The sequence below is a fragment of the Amblyomma maculatum genome, chromosome 4 (genome assembly GCF_055883805.1).
Source record: "Amblyomma maculatum isolate TAMU_Amacu chromosome 4, ASM5588380v1, whole genome shotgun sequence".
In the NCBI taxonomy this organism is placed as follows: domain Eukaryota; kingdom Metazoa; phylum Arthropoda; class Arachnida; order Ixodida; family Ixodidae; genus Amblyomma; species Amblyomma maculatum.
This window is the reverse complement of record NC_139347.1, coordinates 54,545,894-54,563,928: the sequence shown is the minus strand read 5'-3', so window position 1 is coordinate 54,563,928 and position 18,035 is coordinate 54,545,894. Positions and strand designations below refer to the sequence as shown.

The 18,035-nt window shown below is 45.2% G+C and overlaps 1 protein-coding gene and 1 long non-coding RNA gene across 5 annotated transcripts in view; one reads left to right on the top strand and one right to left on the bottom strand.

The window, feature by feature from the left end:
• The window catches only part of LOC146191068 (uncharacterized), a 423,874-nt gene that overhangs the window by 269,974 nt on the left and 135,865 nt on the right, over nucleotides 1-18,035 (bottom strand). The gene's annotated exons all lie outside the window — the stretch shown is intronic.
• On the top strand, nucleotides 6,416-10,128 carry LOC146191069 (uncharacterized). Its single transcript, XR_014706344.1, has 3 exons — nucleotides 6,416-6,717; nucleotides 8,532-8,680; nucleotides 9,629-10,128. It is a non-coding gene; the product is annotated as an uncharacterized LOC146191069 (long non-coding RNA).

Below are 18,035 nucleotides of genomic sequence, written 5' to 3'. Positions count from 1 at the left end.
CCCATTTTAGTCTTTGGTACTTTCAAACTGAGACTTAATTAAATATTTTAGCATTTCATACAGTCAAATGTGGTGCCAAGCCATTGGCTAATGAGACCATTTTCGCCTTTACTTTTACATTTTTGCTTCTAATTAATTACCCAATTAACCTATTTGTCTAATTATTTCTTCGGACACAGCATTACGTCACCCTCTATCGATTGACACAACTCATTAACCTCTACCACTTCCCAATTACTCACAACTGCTGTGGACACGATTTTGCAGACGCGGTCTGCGGACGCGCTCTGCGGACGCGGTGTGCGAACGCAGTGTGAGGACGTGGTTGCGGACAGAAATTTGTGAACAGGGCGAGGTAATGGTTTCGCATTAATAAATAAATAAATAAAATATGGCTGCTGGTGAGACTCAAACTCGCGACAACGCGAACAAATCAGCTTTTTGACCGTAGCATTAGGCTACCAAGACATCGCAACAGCCTATAACACATTGCGTATTAATCTGACAGGCTCTCGCTCGCTCAATGCTTCGGATGCCAAAATTGAACTTCCATCCACCCGCAAATCAGAATAAAAGCCAGAGCCCGTGGATACTTGCTGTCGAATTGAAAACGGATAAGGGCAACTGCGTGACCATGAGTTTTCGTTGTCTTTCCTGCACACAGCCTACTGCCACTTAATGTTTAAACTAATTAACTAGGCGTCTCTTCTGAATACCTTCTCTCTTGTATGTATATTTTATTCCATCGGCCTAGTCTCATCAACAACAAGGCGAAATTGGTCGTTTTATCAAGAGGAACCTTAGATAAATATAAGGCTCAGTGCAGCATAGTCAGAGTCCCAGTGATACATAATTCCTCAGAGAGCCGAGTAATTGCTTGAGAGAAAGCCCCACTACTTAAAAAACTGGTGGTTTATCGTCGCTCCTAGTACTCCGAACCAATACCCCATACGTACCAGTAGGGTACAACATCTGACCGTCGTTGAGATTATCTTCGAAGCGTAGTCTTGTCTTGGCACGGCGGCTGTATTTGACGCTAATATTTTGTTATGTCTATAACCTATGACTCGTAGATGCGTACCCAAAATTTAAAGCTCGGGCGCCCATCAGGTTCCTGATTTTGAATTCATATGGTACAAATACATCTCTTATGTGGTACCTGTCCCCTGTTTCTTTTAGTTAAAGGGAAGTTGAAGATGTGTTCGAGAATTTCATGAGAGTGGCGTATTAGAATATATTAAACTTGTAGATTAAGCTCACGAAGTGGTTTCTCGCTGCCATTTAAGATATGATGTAATGAACTATTAAAATCGCGACAGACTTCATTCTTTTGCCCACAGCAGCAATGCGGATAAACTTGATGATGACGCCATTATCGGCTGACGTTTCAAATGTCAACTACTTCCACCCAATTCCCTTTGTGAGTCACCCGACGCATTCAAACAACGCCTGGTGAATTTTACCTTCGTTGGCGTGGCTTTTCTTCCTTAAGCGTTTATACGTTGGAAATGCATCACCTCCGCAGATGACGTCATCGTAAGTTTGCCTACTCCGCACTGTGTGCTACGGAGGGGCCAGAGCACCGAAACAGTTGTATTCAAAGATTACTGCGTCAATTGAAATGCTAGTGTAAAACAATTTGGCATAATTTATCATCAGCCTTCACAGAATCGACCCTTTAATTTTGTTGAATTTTAAAACCACTTCAGCTGCCCTCTAAGGGTCTCGATTCCGACTCAATCCTGCGTACTACGCCAAACTATCCTGAAGAGATTCAGAACTCAGACGACGGTACGTATACTCACTGTCGTACATGCCGTTCGCGATTAAATTACTTTTTCTCGTCTCTTTCTCTCTCTCTCTCTCTGGCTCTTGTATAGTTTCCGTTCAACGTATCTACATTTTTTTTTCTCACATTTCACGAACTCTTCACATTTGCCTAGAAAAATTTAACTTGGTCTCAAAGCATTGGGTAAGACTATCAGGTTTATAAAGAACAAAGAAAATGAGGCAAGAAGACACGAAAGAAGCTTTCCGGTTTGTTGTCTTCAGGCTTTTTCCAGCTAACGCTCCCGAACTAGTATTTTCTGTAGAATTACCCAGTCTACCTCATTTTTGCGTCTTTTTAAGACAGACGTTTATTCTAAAAAGGTTCGAAGCTGAAAAGATAAATAGGCGACTAACTAATCATAATTTATGGGCCTTAAGATCTTCAATATATACGTCGTTGAGCGTCTCTTTTACGTTACGGCCAGCTTTTGTGAAAGTGGCACATCAACAAAAACGCTCAAAAGAAACAGCTGTTCCACGTGGAACGCTTTATTTACAGTTGGAAGGGATGTATCCCAACACGTATTAAAACGTTCGTAAATCTTAATTTTGCTCTTCTACAAGCAGTCAGAGAAACTTCATGGAAGTCATGCGTGTTCAGGTGTTCTTTAATAGCCCTTCAAAAATGAATACAGCGCAGTTTTTCCGAACGGCGAAATACGAGTACGCTTGTATTCGAAGCTCCGGAAGACAGCACGACCAGCTGCTTCTGGATGGCAGTCTGAGAACTAAGCTTCCTTTTTTAGCTGTGCCAAACACAGTTACCATATCGTCTCGTCTTTCAATGCTGCACATATTCCCTCTACCCCTTGATCCACAAGAGGTCAAGATGTTTGCTATCGAGAATGCGGCAAAGTACCGGTTTATCAGCCAGCTTTTTTGCGGAACATTGCCATTATTTCTTTAGGAAAATGAAGAAAAAAAAAGAGAAATCTTTTCTTGCAACCTGAGTGCAGCAAAGAGCTCGTACTTGGTGTTTCAAACAACAAAGCCGCGCAATTAAATTCGGGAAAGTGTGAAATGTTTGTTTGGCCTGATGTTAATGGGTCACAATTAAGGTTGGAGCAAGAGTATAACGCGAGGCCGGAATACAAAATGTACTCAAATACAACCTTAAATAATATAGTCGGCCACGCATTATCAACGTGAGAATTTTCGAGAGGTACTGTCAGGCTTTAATCAAACGCGAAGATCGCCAGTAGATCCGTATAACACCTTTCCTCACCTTGTAACATCCAGATGCAGTGAGCAACTAGCTCGACTTCAGAGCTTCTGCGCAATCGATTCCATTAAGGTATCTCTTCATCAACCGATTACGCATTGCCTCTTTTAGCAGAGCGGGGCCCTATAAGGCAGTCGTATACCGATTTACCTCGTAGCGTACTATCACGTGAGGATCATCAATTTGTGGCGTATAAGCATATGACAGACATCACTGCCACAAACTGACCCCATAAACTGACCCCTAAGGGTCAGTTTGTGGCAGTGATGTCTGTTAGATTTACCCCTGTCAATGCGTCTGCATATAGGAGCTCCTCTGCAGGCGCATTGACAGGGGTAATTGCAATTGCAGCTATTGCACCTGCGTGTCCGGTAAGCCGGTATATGTATGTACGCTAATATGTCTCTATGTATCTGCTCTGCTAAAAGCCTTGTAAAAACTCGCCCAAACTCAGCCATTATTATAAGCCTCGGTTCATCTAGCTTAAGACGCCGTCAAGGCAGCAGTGCAGGAGAAGGAGAAAGTAAATGTTTGACTTCAATGATTACGTGAGTGGTTCGCTCATTACCGGGTAACCGTTGTCCGGCCCTCCAGGCTTGGCCGATGAGCTGGTGCTGAAGGGGGAGCTTTATGTGAGCCAACGTCACTTTACACTGCTCAATGCTGAGTTCCTGACAATAATTATTTCTAAGTTGATCGGCGCAACTCCAAACAACGGAGACGATATTGAAAACGCCCCCGCAGGCCGGGCACGCATAGTGGTGTATTGCGCGGGACCGTATCTTATTGTACCGAGCTGCTCTGGGGAGTCTGCGGACTTGCATCTATTTCTCCAGCCAGTGAATTCCTGACTATTGAGGTTTATGGGAGTTTGCGTGTTTCTGCTGTAACTATAGTTCGATGATATTTATGATCTCTCCGTATGTTGTTGGGGAGGAAGGTTGGAGGGTGGACGTTGACGGGGCTTGGAATGTATGCATTGGAGCTGTCATGTCAGCATGTCTCACTGTCCTTCATGCCATGAATCGTGAAATGTGATCCACAGAATGTTGTGGTTGGAGGTATATACCGAAAGCGCGATTTTGCGTAATATGAGCTGCAACCTAGGATTAAGTGTTTCTCATTCAGGTAAGCACTGCAAAATCAATGCATAATTATTATAAACGGGACAAAGGTATCACACTGAAATTACATGCAGTGTACCAAGGATTGAGAGTGAGTGAGTGAGTGAGTGAGTGAGTGAGTGAGTGAGTGAGTGAGTGAGTGAGTGAGTGAGTGAGTGAGTGAGTGAGTGAGTGAGTGAGTGAGTGAGTGAGTGAGTGAGTGAGTGAGTGAGTGAGTGAGTGAGTGAGTGAGTGAGTGAGTGAGTGAGTGAGTGAGTGAGTGAGTGAGTGAGTGAGTGAGTGAGTGAGTGAGTGAGTGAGTGAGTGAGTGAGTGAGTGAGTGAGTGAGTGAGTGAGTGAGTGAGCGAGCGAGCGAGCGAGTATTTTCAAAGCAGTGTGGGAAACGGCATGGTAGCAGAATGCCGAAGAAATAAAGAAAGCATTCTGACGACAGGAACTTGCAACACTCGGATATGAGTGCTGGCCAACAGATGATTCATCGTGACAAGAAAAAAATGACAAACGCACAAAGCTTATGCACCATTTCTCTCTCTGACTTTTTTTCTATGTAGCACTGCAATTCTTTTTTTTTTTACAATAATACATGTTTCCAAGCTGCTTTGTTTTTCAATCAATATCACTGCTTTCATCTAATCTGCAAAGATGTGATAGTGGATAAAAGTTATCCCCTTCCTACGTTCTTTTTCAAACCCCTCTCCTTATAGCTTTCTCATTCATCACGTTGATTATGATATTTGCCAAGTATGGCTCGCTTAGTGGCCTAGTTAGAGCAATGTGATTTGAGTCAATGTGATTTGAGTGACGACCTAAACAATGAAGATTCTGTCTACTCCCCTTTATCCCCATTTATGGCCACGACCCTTCCCATTCAAAAAGGACATTTAATCAATCAATCAATCAATCAATCAATCAATCAATCAATCAATCACTAATCAGTGCCTGTTCGTGTGCGTCGTTCCTTTCCGTGTCCATATCTGTCCGCGATGTGGGTCCACAACTATGAATAATAATTTCGCTTCCCAACGGATCACAGTTTTCTTCCCCCCAGTGATGATTATTTTTAGTACGGGCTTTAGTATGAAATGTTCAATGAAACAGTTGACGCAATCCTTATTTCTAATTTTGTAATTACTATACGAATTTCTTATGCGCACCTTCCGACTCTCTCGAGCTGTTACTGACGTTACGATGAAGCGGCCACTAAACGAGCAATCGCCGCTTGTTTCACGTTGTTTTTTTTTTGTTTTTTTTTTTGTATCTGGCACCTTACCTTTATTTATGCACAATCGAAATATTTAAGTACAAATAAAAACATTCTGCAAGAAATAAAAAAAGCTGAGAGCAGCGTACAGAGGAGTTTTAAGAACGAAACTTTTCAACCTTGAAGGCGTCTACACACATCGCGTGTTTTTCTGCCCAGCGGCCGTGAAGTGGCCTGCTCGGGTCATGGCCGAAACGATACGCGCGCAGATTTCACGGGGTTGTTTCGGCGAATGCTAGGCGCTCAGAATCGTGCTGGGCGTGTGTTACGGGCGTGCTCCTGGGTATTTTTCGTGTAGCTTTTTCACGTAATGTATACATTTTTTCAAGGCCAGCTTATACGTGGCCACTTAGAAAGGGGCGCTTATGCTCAGTCTGCATACTGGCAGTCAGCACGTTGCCGCTGGCAACGTTTTCTTGCATCGTTGATCAACTGCTCGTTGCCCACGCAAGAGAAATTGTGCTTTTTTAGGTGCACGGCACACACTAATGAGCCATCACAAAGAAAGCAAAAGCAAGGAGACAAAGCAGCGAAGAATCAAAGAAAACGAAATTATAATGAAATAACGAGCAAGAAGCAACAAGTCCGAAACCAAAGCGTTAGCTATAAGAACCGAGATCTGCTATGGTTACACATGTTATGTAAAGGCACCTTGGGTTTGGCTACGTCGGTTATCTGACTATTATTTGCAGTCCTCATGGTACTCCACGTCTGAGACTATCCTGGCGATATATACAAATACATACTGGCCCATGCCAGCTCTGTCTCAGCGTGGACCAGTCGAGTCCCTCGAGTCGGTCGGCGGGGATTCCACCATGCAGTGTAACCGCGTGTCTGCGTGCATTCTTTGCTCGCCGAGGGCGGAGCGTATCGAAAGGATGAGGCCCGCGAGAGAGAACAACCGGGCGAGCATTTCCCCGCATCCCGGATGCGCTCTTCTCGAAACTCTTTGTGTCCGCCCGGCTGCTGCTTCTTCAAGCCAGAGCGGAATCAACACCGCTGCACGAAGAGGACGTCGAGCCGGAGCGTCAGAAAATGGGCTCTTCAGTGAAAAGCACTCCGGCATGATCAATGCACGGACGGGGCAACCAGGAAGCTCGTTGCCGTCGCACCAGGCCAAGCGTGACGGAATTCGACCGAACGGCGGCGGCCTGCGCCGTTGCAGCAGCGGCTCGCTCGTGCACGCAAGCCGCAGCCATCAGCTGAATCCACGCGTGTTGCCTCTAGCGCACGCTCCAAGGACCTCGTAATAATAGCATGCAGCACTGTGATGGCTAGAGGTAGGTTTTTCAGCTAATCAAAAGCCGATTTTACGAAATTATCCGCACCAGAAACAGTAATCAATCGCGGCTAGTAGCTAAGTTCTGTTGCCCAGTCGTTATTTCCTCCTGTACACCACTGGGGCGTCTGCCGGGTAGTAAATGTCCTTACTCCCCTTCACTATATTACCTATTCATCCCTGACGTCAACCATATAACTTTCATCGCACTGCACGGTTCGAGTGACGCGAAAAGTAAAGTTTCACGCGAAAAGCATCAAGTTTGTTATGTCACGAACTTACACGCCTGGTTCGAGACGATAAAAGCAAAATGTGCCTTCATCGAAAGGCCTATGCCCGCACGCTTCCGACCACTTCCGACAACTCGTTTCTTACATGACGAAAGTTATCGGTGCTGTCAGCGGGTATAGGAGTTACGTGATACGAAACGGTACCGTGCAGTTCTAGCACAGTGGGTTCGCTCTTCAAGCTTTGCATAGAACGAGCGCCTGTCCGCAAACCGCAAGAGTATAAGACGACGCCCTGTATTTGTTTTTTTTTTTTTGTTTGTTTTTTAATGGAGCTGCTTGTTGCAGCACTGTCTTGAGTATCTCAGCTGTTCGGAGGTCGTGACGCAAGAACGCACGAATGTTTCGCGAACTAGGCGGCGCGTGAGTGAATCCTTTCTCGCTGCCGGTCGATCAAACGTGCCCGCGTATCAATTGCCTTTCGCCGTCACGTGCACATTTCGTAAGAGGGCGACCTAAGTTTAGCATGCCAACAATCCCCTTCCGCGTCTATTCTGAAGCACTCCAGTATTGGGTGGTCATGTGCCTCATCGAACTCCTGCACGAAACGATGCCGCATATATGTGAAAGCAACTCGTGCCAACCTCGATAACCTGACCAGCACGCGAACGGCACGCGAACCTGTCTTGTAGAGATGCAAGCTGCGATTGAAAACGCCTTTGGAAACCGAGTTTCTTGTGCGGTAAAGAATTCGTCTAGGCGTTTTGAATTTTCGTCTCTTTAACTACAAAATCGGTGCGCGTCGTTGGGTCAAGCAACGGAAGTCTGTTTTAGGCGCGATAGGAACAGGAGCGACAGGACCGGTTCCATTAGCGATATAAGCACGGATATGGTGCAAGATCGTTGGTGGGTGCGCGTGCTCTATGGCGGCACAGCACATCAAAGCGATACGAAGCGAAACGCTGCGCCTGCTCTTACATAGCCATAGCTTTCGTTGAAGATCTTTTTGTTCTTCATAGTGTACATGCGCGGTTAGTTGGCGGGGTGACAAAGCGAAGCCTGAAACAAACCAAAGGAAGGCTGAATTCAGCTCCGATCTGTTTGGCACCACTGGTGGCGCATATGAGGTCTTAAAGTAACGCGAGAGCAGCAGTAACAAGCCGGAAACGCCAGGAAAACAAGTGTCGATTGCAAGGGCAGGCAAGAAGCTTTCACCAGAAATCATTTCGGTTCCTGTGATGCACTTGAAAGAGGATGCGGGGCTAAAGGATCAACTTTCAGGGATGGCTTACCGCTCTTATTAGAATATATCCCGAGTTTCGTCACCTTTGCCCATATATATATATATATATATATTGATATATGTGGGCAAAGGTGCAGTACATCCGCAATGCCCTTGAGGATATGGCCTACCTTGTCATTTTCCGCCATTGAGCAGTTGACCTTGCGACACAACGCAAGCACGTCTTGAATATACGCAAGGTAGGATACGTGGAGGATTGGATGCGAGATGAAAGTTGTGTTTTTGCTGCGACAGCTCGACCAATGGGCTTCCCGAACAGGTTCTGAAGCTTTAATTTTCTTGCAGATTGCCCACGTCACCAGCTCTTGTTCGTGATTTTGGAACCACGTGCGAGCGGTTCCCGCCAAATAGAAAATGATGTTGGCCAGCATAATGGTCGCGTCCCAGTGGTTGTTCTTGCTGCAACGCTCGTACTCATCCAGCCAATCTTCCACGTATGTCTTGTCTTCGCCATTAAATATGGGAGGGTGGCGGATTTTTGTGAGCACGACTGGCTGAGCCGAAGTTGCCGCGGTGGTAGGGGCTGCCTCGGAGGTCATAGTGGTAGTTGTTGACGTCGTTGAAAGCCCAGATAGATGACGGCCACTGCGCAAATCCAGGTTTTGGCAGCGCGAGGGGTAATCTGTGCGCACGGGGATCTTTGGTCACCTCCACCAAGATGATACGGGGCAGAAGGATAGCACAGGAAACCACAGCAGGTGATGGGCAAGCGTTCACAGCACAGTAAAGCAGAACACAGCAAGTGTTCAGGCAAGTCCCAACGGTTTCTTCAGCTTCGTCTTCCTTTCGCGTCACTACTGTTTATCGTCCTCTTCTTCAACATCCAGCGACGCACAGGGCATATATGTAACATTATATATAGTTGTAGCCGTCATTATGATAATTAGGTTTGCCAGCCTAGGAAACCTACCATTTCAAAAATAACAGAGACGTACTAACCACACGTGCTTACTTCATTGCGCGGGATAAGGCCAACGGCGAGTTCTTTATGACATTTTTGTAAAACTCTGAGCACTTTAAAAACGAACTTCAATTTTTTGTTCACATATTTGGTACGTTCCTTTTTATTTTTTAGACAATAATTAGTAATTCGACAAGTATCTTATATTATTCCCAACAAAACTTTAGTCCAGAAACCGCCTTGAACGCAGCCTTCGGCAAAAGAGTTTTGGAAGGTAGTTTTCCTAACAGTTGTGCTCTTGCGAAAAGTGCAAACTAAGAAATATTAGTTTAGAGATTACGGAGCATGGTATTAAAATTTAGGACCTAAATTATTAGATCGAAGTGTCTATATGTGCATACGTTGGGTCGGCCTTTTCAACATGACTCTGCTTTGTGGCGATTACTTCATGATGCCTCTTCTTTTTTTTTTTTTTTTCCAGCTTAACAGCTATCCAGCGCCCTTGTCTGCGCTCGCTAAAGCGCTTTCCTTGGTTGCTTGTTGGGCGTGCCTTTTCACCTAAGCTCCATATTCTATCTCCAACCTGTCGAGCAGTTTGGTTAGCCATGGCTCCCAGTGGTGCGAAAACAGGGTTCGAAGGTTACTTGCTGCATTTTAGTCAGTCTAAGCTTCTATTTTGGTTTACCAGCCATTCTGACGTTGTCACGGCTCAAAATTTGCCTTTCCTTCCTGTTGTTTTATTAGCTACATTCTGTACTCTCGATAGCAGGACCTCTTTGACTAGAGAGCGCGAAAAACAAAAATTCTAACTTGGGGATACACCCCGCGTTCAGATTCTTGCCTGCTATGTGCTGCGTCTTGAAATCAGCGTTCATGGACGCTTTCAGTCGTGAGTGCACCTCAACTTGAAAAGAAAAAAAAAATTAATTGCAATGTTTGTACTGCGCAGATGACAACCAAGCCAAACTTGGTATGAAGTTTCTTAATACATGCACAATCCAAAGCAACAAAAATGTAAACAAACGTGTGTGTGTGTGTATTTTGTATACGCCACATGGTATACCATAAGTACTTGATTCAGGGCTTGTTGGTTCATTCTACAAAATTTTAAAACTCAGCACCCGGGAACTGGATCTTTAAAACGGTAATTTGTAGGGTGTCATATTAGATATTAGGTTTTGCACGTTCTCAGATTTTTTGACTTGTGCTGGGTGTGATACTGAACTGGCATGTAGATAAATCGTGACTATGTTGTTTTCTTGTCTCGTTCGGGATATGATAATGTACTGGCGTATCAAAGAAGCTGTTTTCCGTAATAAACTCTGTTGGTAGTTGGCGCTCTTACTGTCCGTTTCTTTCTGTCGTTCCCTGTGTGTGTGCCTGTTGCGCCGTTGAAATTTTGTGGTATACCCACGCATAGATTCATCTTTCTCTCGCTTATCTTGAAACTAAAGTGAAATCCGGAGAAGTGAAGCCTCCTTTCTATCCTTAACCACGAGATGCAGCTAAAGAAGGAGCTATCTAAGCAATATTGGTGCCAGCCAACTGGCACCAACGGTAGGAATAAAAAGAATTAACAAGAGCTGCTTCAGGTTCCAATATCGGGTCAGTACCATTTGAATCTAGCTACCTGCGGTGCTTCCTGCTGAAAGCCTTTATTCTGTGACCGTCTGGAGCAGCTGATGTAATTAAAATGCGAGACACGTAATGTACAGTAATTATACTGTAGCTTTAAGCCTACAAATCGTCTTCCTTGTCTCTTCGTGTCTAAATACAGGGACAATTACTGTTTCACCGATAAAAAAGTAAAGCACTGTTCGGCACGACGACCCTTACTGTAAATACGCTAACACTGTGCGATTGGAGGCTTGCGCAAGATATTTTACGGCCGCACAGTTTGTCCGCTGCTCACGCTCCGTTGCTCCGACTATGGTGGCTATACTCCGACGAAAGGCGGGTAGATTGTGCGCAGCCCCAACCAGTCAGCGAGCCGAGTAGTCTTCGTAGAAGGACGGGGCGTGCGCCAGCCAGAAGGGTAACGCTCTCTTATCATTTGCATTTCACTCGAGCCGTCCGTTGCTTCGCAGTTCTGCGAATTCTGGCAGCGCGCGTGCTCTGTGACGAGTGCCTTCTTTGAAACGAAGAAAATAAAATGCTCGCCCACATTGGAGACCGACGGCAACCACCGTTCAGTCGCTCGCATGCTCCGGTTTATCTCGGCGTTTGATGCGTAGGACGTCACCCCCGGCGCCCCCGTTGCTTGCGGCCAGACGGCAGCAGCCGTGCGTCTTGAGACTCGGAGGCGTTTCCCGGGTTGATGGTGCAAGAAGGCTGGAGAACTTTCTCTTCTTGCCTTCCTCCTTGAGACCACCCGGCGAAGCGTGCGCGTTTGCAGCGGGCATCCTACGGAGGCTCATCTCGAACTTTCTTTGAAGAGCGTGGAGCCCGAATGAGGATGGTGAGCGATAAATCACCGACCTTATAGAAACACACCCCGGAGTGAAGGCCGGGTGACAGGAAAACAGGTCAGCATTCCCTCATAGTGGAGCAAGGCAGGTGCAAAGGAGTGTGCGCTTTTGAATAAAGCTCAGAGTGGTGGTGACAGGTTTAAAGAAAATTACGAGCTGAGCATCTGGTAGAAAAATGACATGATATGTGACTTCATTTCATCACGACCTCAAATGCAGGAGAAAAATGCGAACGTCGCTCTAAGCACCGTTCTTTATAATGCTCTACGTAGGGACCTACCCGATAGTCTAAGTGCGCAAGTAAAAACTGACGCTTCCATTTATCACTAGAATCCCGCGCTGGTAAACGAGAAGCGAAGTGAATGCCTGCATATCATCTAGAGATAATCTGCTGCAGAAATAAATAAGCAGCATATTCTCATTATTTCTGTTGCTATGTGCAAACACTGTCATTACCCGCCGCATGGGATAGCTGTGGTGCCACCGGCGGTTCACGTGCATCGTGGAAACAGTAATGTCGCACATTGCTGATAGTTCTGTAGAATTAAACAACCGACAGTACAGAATAGGTCGGCAAAATCGCGTGTGCTCACTCAGGCTCACTCAGAAAAATTTGGTCCATCTGCGGTCTCACTCTCACTCAGACTCACAAGGCCCGGAATTACTCAGACTCATGAGCTCAAACTCACGCATGATGACGATTCACTCGGGCTCACTCAGACTCATAACTAATCTGGGCTCATGCACTCATCTGGACTCACTCGTTTTTGACTCGCGACTCATCTGCACTCACTCACTTTGACTCACGACTCATCTGAACTCAGACTCATCATGGACTCACTCATTTCAACTTACGACTCATCTGAACTTAGTCATCTTGACTCACTCACTTCGACTCACGACTCATCTGAACTCAGACTCATCTAGACTCACTCATTTCAACTCACGACCCATTTGAGATCACTCATTTCGGCTCATCGGGACTCACTCATCATAGACTCACTCATTTCCACTCTCGAAAAGCAACGAGTGACGGTCCTAAAGCTTGTATAGGTAGGCGGAAGGCAGTACAGAGAAAAACGCAGGAAATAAATAGAAAACAATGTATAACATTACATGATTAGATTGTTTTCTTCAGTAATGAATGAGTTGAAAAGTTACAGAAAAAGGAAAAAATATGGTAGGGATTATCTCTTTTAAGCTGATTATAGTACAAAAGTTTGGTCTTTTTAGCTATAGCACGGGCCAAATTTTTGATATGACTATAGCCGACTTGGTGGTTGCCGTCTTCTCGGGCACAGTCAATAATGATTGGATACCAATTATAAAGGTGAAACTTCGAAGGCAGCCTGGGCCGAATGCTGGAAATGGTCATGCGCAACTTTATAGGTAAACCATATAGTGTCGAGGATGGTCAATGCAATTAGGAACTGATCGCTTTTGATGTAAATTAGCCAAAATCAAATTTCGAGGGTTGGTAAACCGTGGGCGACCCGAACCAAAATTTGGAGGTCACCATCGTGTTCGCCTTAATCGAATTATCTTGTCCGTTCATTTTGGTCCGAAATCGGCTCAGGTCAATCTACTGGGGTGAGGGGACCAAATTTGAGGGTGGGCCCGGTCAAATTTGGAGGTCGCCATCTTGTTCGCCATAGTCATATTAAATTGTGCAGATATTTGGCCAAATCAGTCGAGGTCAAATTTCGGCGGTGGGTGGGCAAAATATAAGGCGGCCCTGGAGGTCACCATCGTGGTCGCCGTAGGCGAATTATGTTGGACCGGTTTTGGACCAAATCGAGCGAAGCAAAATTTCAGCTATGCCGGAATGCGCTTAAATTACTCACGTACGTAGCCACGTATTTGTGACCTCCTCAAGCAGCCTACCCAATTAGAGCAATGAAACACAAAAAGAAATATCGGACAAGATTCTTGGTCTGTGGTGGTGAGCCTGTGACTTCTTTCGCAAAAAGAAAGAACATTAAAAATGTGGTTATACAATGGTCTCTTCGAACTTAGCTCGATATTATTAGCTATGCACGGCTAGCCTGGTTCGTTCGCATCGCTGTGCACCAATGAGCAGCTAACCCGTGAAATCCCTTGCGACATATTCCGAAGTAAATAAACAGCAAAGGAAGAATTATATAGTCACCGAAATACAACACGCCAACGAGAACAAATGTTCGATTAACCTGCATTAATCGTCACAGTCAAAATAATTGCGTAACAAAAAACAATGAAATTGATCTACATCATCAGCTCACCAAGAAGCTTATTCATTATTAGAATTACACAGACAATGCGAGTCCGCTAGGATCTAATTAGCGACTTGTGCCCATTACTCACTCGGTCATTTCAGATCATGATTCTTCAACCTCTAAGCAAGAATTCATTTGATTTCACAGGAACTTTCTAGGTCGGACTCGGCATGACTCAGATCATAATCTGAATGCGAGTCCGGACTCAAACTCAGATCATAATTTTAGTGTGAGTCCGGACTCATGGCTCAGATCACGATCTGAGTGTGAGTCCGGACTCACGTATTAGATCACTATCTGAGTGTGAGTCCGGACTCACTCACGACTTATATAATCTGAGTGTGAGTCCGGACTCACCCACGACTTATATAATCTGAGTGTGAGTCCGGACTCACTCACGACTCAGATCGTGATCTGAGTGTGAGTCCCGGCTCACTCACGACTCAGATCATGATCTGAGTATGAGTCCGGACTTACTCACGACTCAGATGAATGTGAGTCCGGACTCACTCACGACTCAGTTCATGATCTGAGTGTGAGCCTGAGTGAGCCCGATTGAGTGGACTCATGAGTGAGTCCGCCGACTTATGCAGTACAGTGAGGTTATAATCAGCCGCAGAGAGGAAGTGATACGGTTTCTCGTGCTCCTGGCCCTACGGGGCTAGGACTGGTAGGTCACTGCCGCTTGCGGCGGGGGCTAGCCTGCCATCGAATTTTTACCTGTTGTAGGCAGTCATTGCACCCGCTACCACTTAGGTGATGGACGACGGCTGTTGCCCGGCGCGCATCTTTCTCTCCCTTTTCTTTTGTTTCTTCTCTATTTTCTCTTCTGTATAGTGTAGTATGCTGCCTCCGTTCGTTCCGTGCGTCGTACGACATTTGTGCAAGTATTGCGTAGTCCCCTGACCTTCAGTATTTGTATTTGTTTTCATTTTCACCATAGTGTAAAAAAAAAACACACACATCCCTGTTCTTGTTAACACGATGTTTTTTTTTTCTTTTGCCCTATATATATATATATATATATATATATATCACTACATCTATCTATTTCAGGAATAAATACATTCTGACATTGCTGATTTATTGTTTCGTTCAAGCCTCTAGAATGACAGGCCTATTTCTTTCGTTTCGTATTCCTCCTCTTTCCCACTCACCTCAACAGCACGGTTGGCTTGCCGTTCTACCTCTATGAGGCCAGGAATGGCGTGTACCCTCTGTGCAGTCGTATATAAATTGGTCGCTCATGGAGATATGGATGCTATTCACCGCTATAAACATGAGATCTGTAGTTCGAATGCAAATTATGCTTGTGAAAACCAGACGTGCAAGCTTTAGCATACATCTCGGCGCTAAATATATCTCCCGCCGCAATGGTGCAAATTATGGTTATCGGCTTCTGTGCCCAAGGATGCGGGCCGCTTTTCATTGGAGGCGAAAAGCAAGGCGCCACTGTGCTGTGCGACGTTAGCGCACGTTAAAGAACCCCAGGTGGTCGAAATTTGCGGAGCCTTCTATTGTGGCGTCTCGCATAGCCTGAGTCGCTTTAGGATGCTGAACCCCATAAACCAACCAACCTAAAAATAGCTGCTGCAATGCCAAAATGAACAGAAATTCTGTACAAAATTGAGGACAGGATCTATAGAACACACAGGATGCACTGGAAATAATTAAGCATAGCAGACAAACAACTTATAAATCTAAAGGCTCACAGCCGCCCTATCGCTTCACATGACTCGATTATAGATCGAAGCAAACAAATACTACCTCAAAGACAAAGTTTCGTATCCTTGCAGACATCAGTGGTTATGGAATTATTAAACCACCACTGAGCGTAGAAATATGATGGATAAGGCTATCGCGAACAGTTCGCCCACCATACAAGCCGAAAGAGCGTTCTTTAACTATATAGTTGTTATCTCGGTTAACGTCTCCAGCACTCTGTTGCATAAAAAAAAAAAAAAAAAAAAAAAAAAAAAAACATGATACAAAGAAAGATACGCCGTTCCGGGCAATTTCATTTTTTTGCCGTCTTATCGGCATGATTGGGCGATGAATCGCGCCGTTTTCCTGGTGACAATGCAACAATCGAGCGGCGCTCGTCGAAACGCGGAGGCATTCACGCGAGTCGCGCTGTTGCTGCCACGGCAGCCAGAAACGGACCTGCCGGCCTTCACGGCCGAATCAAAGCGGCGCCTGGCTGGTATAAAACGTAATCACGCGTATAAATACATACGGCGGAGATCCGCCTTCACGCCACATTAAACGGTGTAACGAACAAGCGCCATCGTGTTTTTCTGCACGTGAGCCGGACTGGGTCATGAACAACGGGGATACGTAGTCATCTGTATACCCTATTGCGTGTGTTTTCCCGAGTACGTATTTCTCTGCACGATACCCCGGCAATCAAACCAGAAACAAGACATCAGTTTCCTGTAATAACGTAGTGTTTATAATTGTTGTAATAGTTTCTACTTAAAGTCCCTGGAGTAAGAAAATTGTTTTGATAAGGAAGAGCAGGAAATAGACCGCGGGAGTAACTGGAACCTTGCTTCTTTTGCTTGCCTGTGTTAATTGCTGCCGCTCCACAATATATGACTCTTCAATGAGACGCTCCACGACTTGCAAGCATTAGATATTTGTTGCAAAGCGTTACATATTCGTTGGCAAAGAGGCTAAGGGTCCACATTGCCTTCAATGAGATATTTTTGTTTCTTTAAGAGAAGCCCCTCTTTCATGCTCGGTTTTCGCAAGGCAGGATGACGCTTTTGAGTATGTGCTTCACTTCAGAGGAGGCTTTCAACGGTTGATATTTAGAGCCAGAGTAAGTGATAAACAAAACAAAAAATGCAGAAATATTTCATTGCGAGGAAAAACTTATTAACCGAATTTATTGAGGGCAAAGATGTGGTTAGAAAAGAAAGTAATCGGAACAACCTGAAGCCAGGCGTGTAAGAAGTAATGTAAGACAGCACGTGTTAGTACAAAACGCTCGACTCACGTAAACATAAACGTGAAACCAAAGCCTGAGGTGGTTTTCGGCAGATATCTGGACAGGTAATCTTAAACTGTCGTTCAGTTGACCACCCAAGAGACACCCAAGAGGAAAAAAAAAAAAAATAGGTAGAGAGAGTGGTGGCTGGAAAACCCCAGGGATAAATTAGCATAACGCGCGCAAATTGTAAATGACGCGTGTCATTGTCCTGTTATTGAAGTAGGGCTCCGGAGATCCGCTCTACTTGATTGTATTTGAGTCGTTTTCCGAAGGTAGCAGTTAGCGGTAATGAGAGGATCCAAGGCTCGGTCGTGGCAGTGTAGCATTGGCTACAGGCGTACGTAGAGTGTTATACTGAGGAGGCAGTTTTCTGCTGCCTCCGCTGATAACTGTAAGACATGGTCATAAAATCCGTTATGGGAGCCGTAATGCTTCCCATGTATGCTTCACAGGCGACGCACTGGTTCTCGGCGCGGGGGGGAAGTGGCGGGGCTTTTACGGTGATGGCGCTGTTGTAATAAACCACCAGATGAAATAAACAATGCACGGAGCGTTGCTTGGCGGCCGGTTTGAAGAGACGTAAAATAAAGGGCGGCTTTTCGAGAGATAGGCTCATGGAGTATCAAGAGAGACAAGCCTTAATGATAGGTTACGGTCCTAATTTAAGGCGATGGGCTAGATTGCGCGGCCTGAATAGCGTCAAGTGGGCAAGTATAGGCTGCGCAAATGGCTACGCCGCGTGCTCTAAATTAGAACACAGCAGGCATTCACAACATAATTTCTGTCATACTATGGTAGAGTACTATATGGTAGGGACAGCAAAGCGTCGTTCTTCTCCTCGAAGAGGTTCATTTGATACATTATTGCTGACAATAAATGCAGCTGTTAATATTTCATGGTTTAGGCTGTGGTTAAAGAAGGTTAGGAACGCGTGCTGACTTTTCGTTTGGGATAGTTGTTTCGTGATTAAAGAGCCTTAGTACAGAAAGAAAAAAAGTGCATGCATGAATGGCGAAGAAGTACTTATGGAGACTACGCCCGCTGTCGGCTGGCCGTTTTTGAACGCATTGCGCGAGTCACAGTTTTTTTCTCGTCAGGCATCAATACTCGAGGCACTGACGTCTTGAACAAAGTGCATTCAATAAAGAGTATCTTTCAGCCAGTCATTCT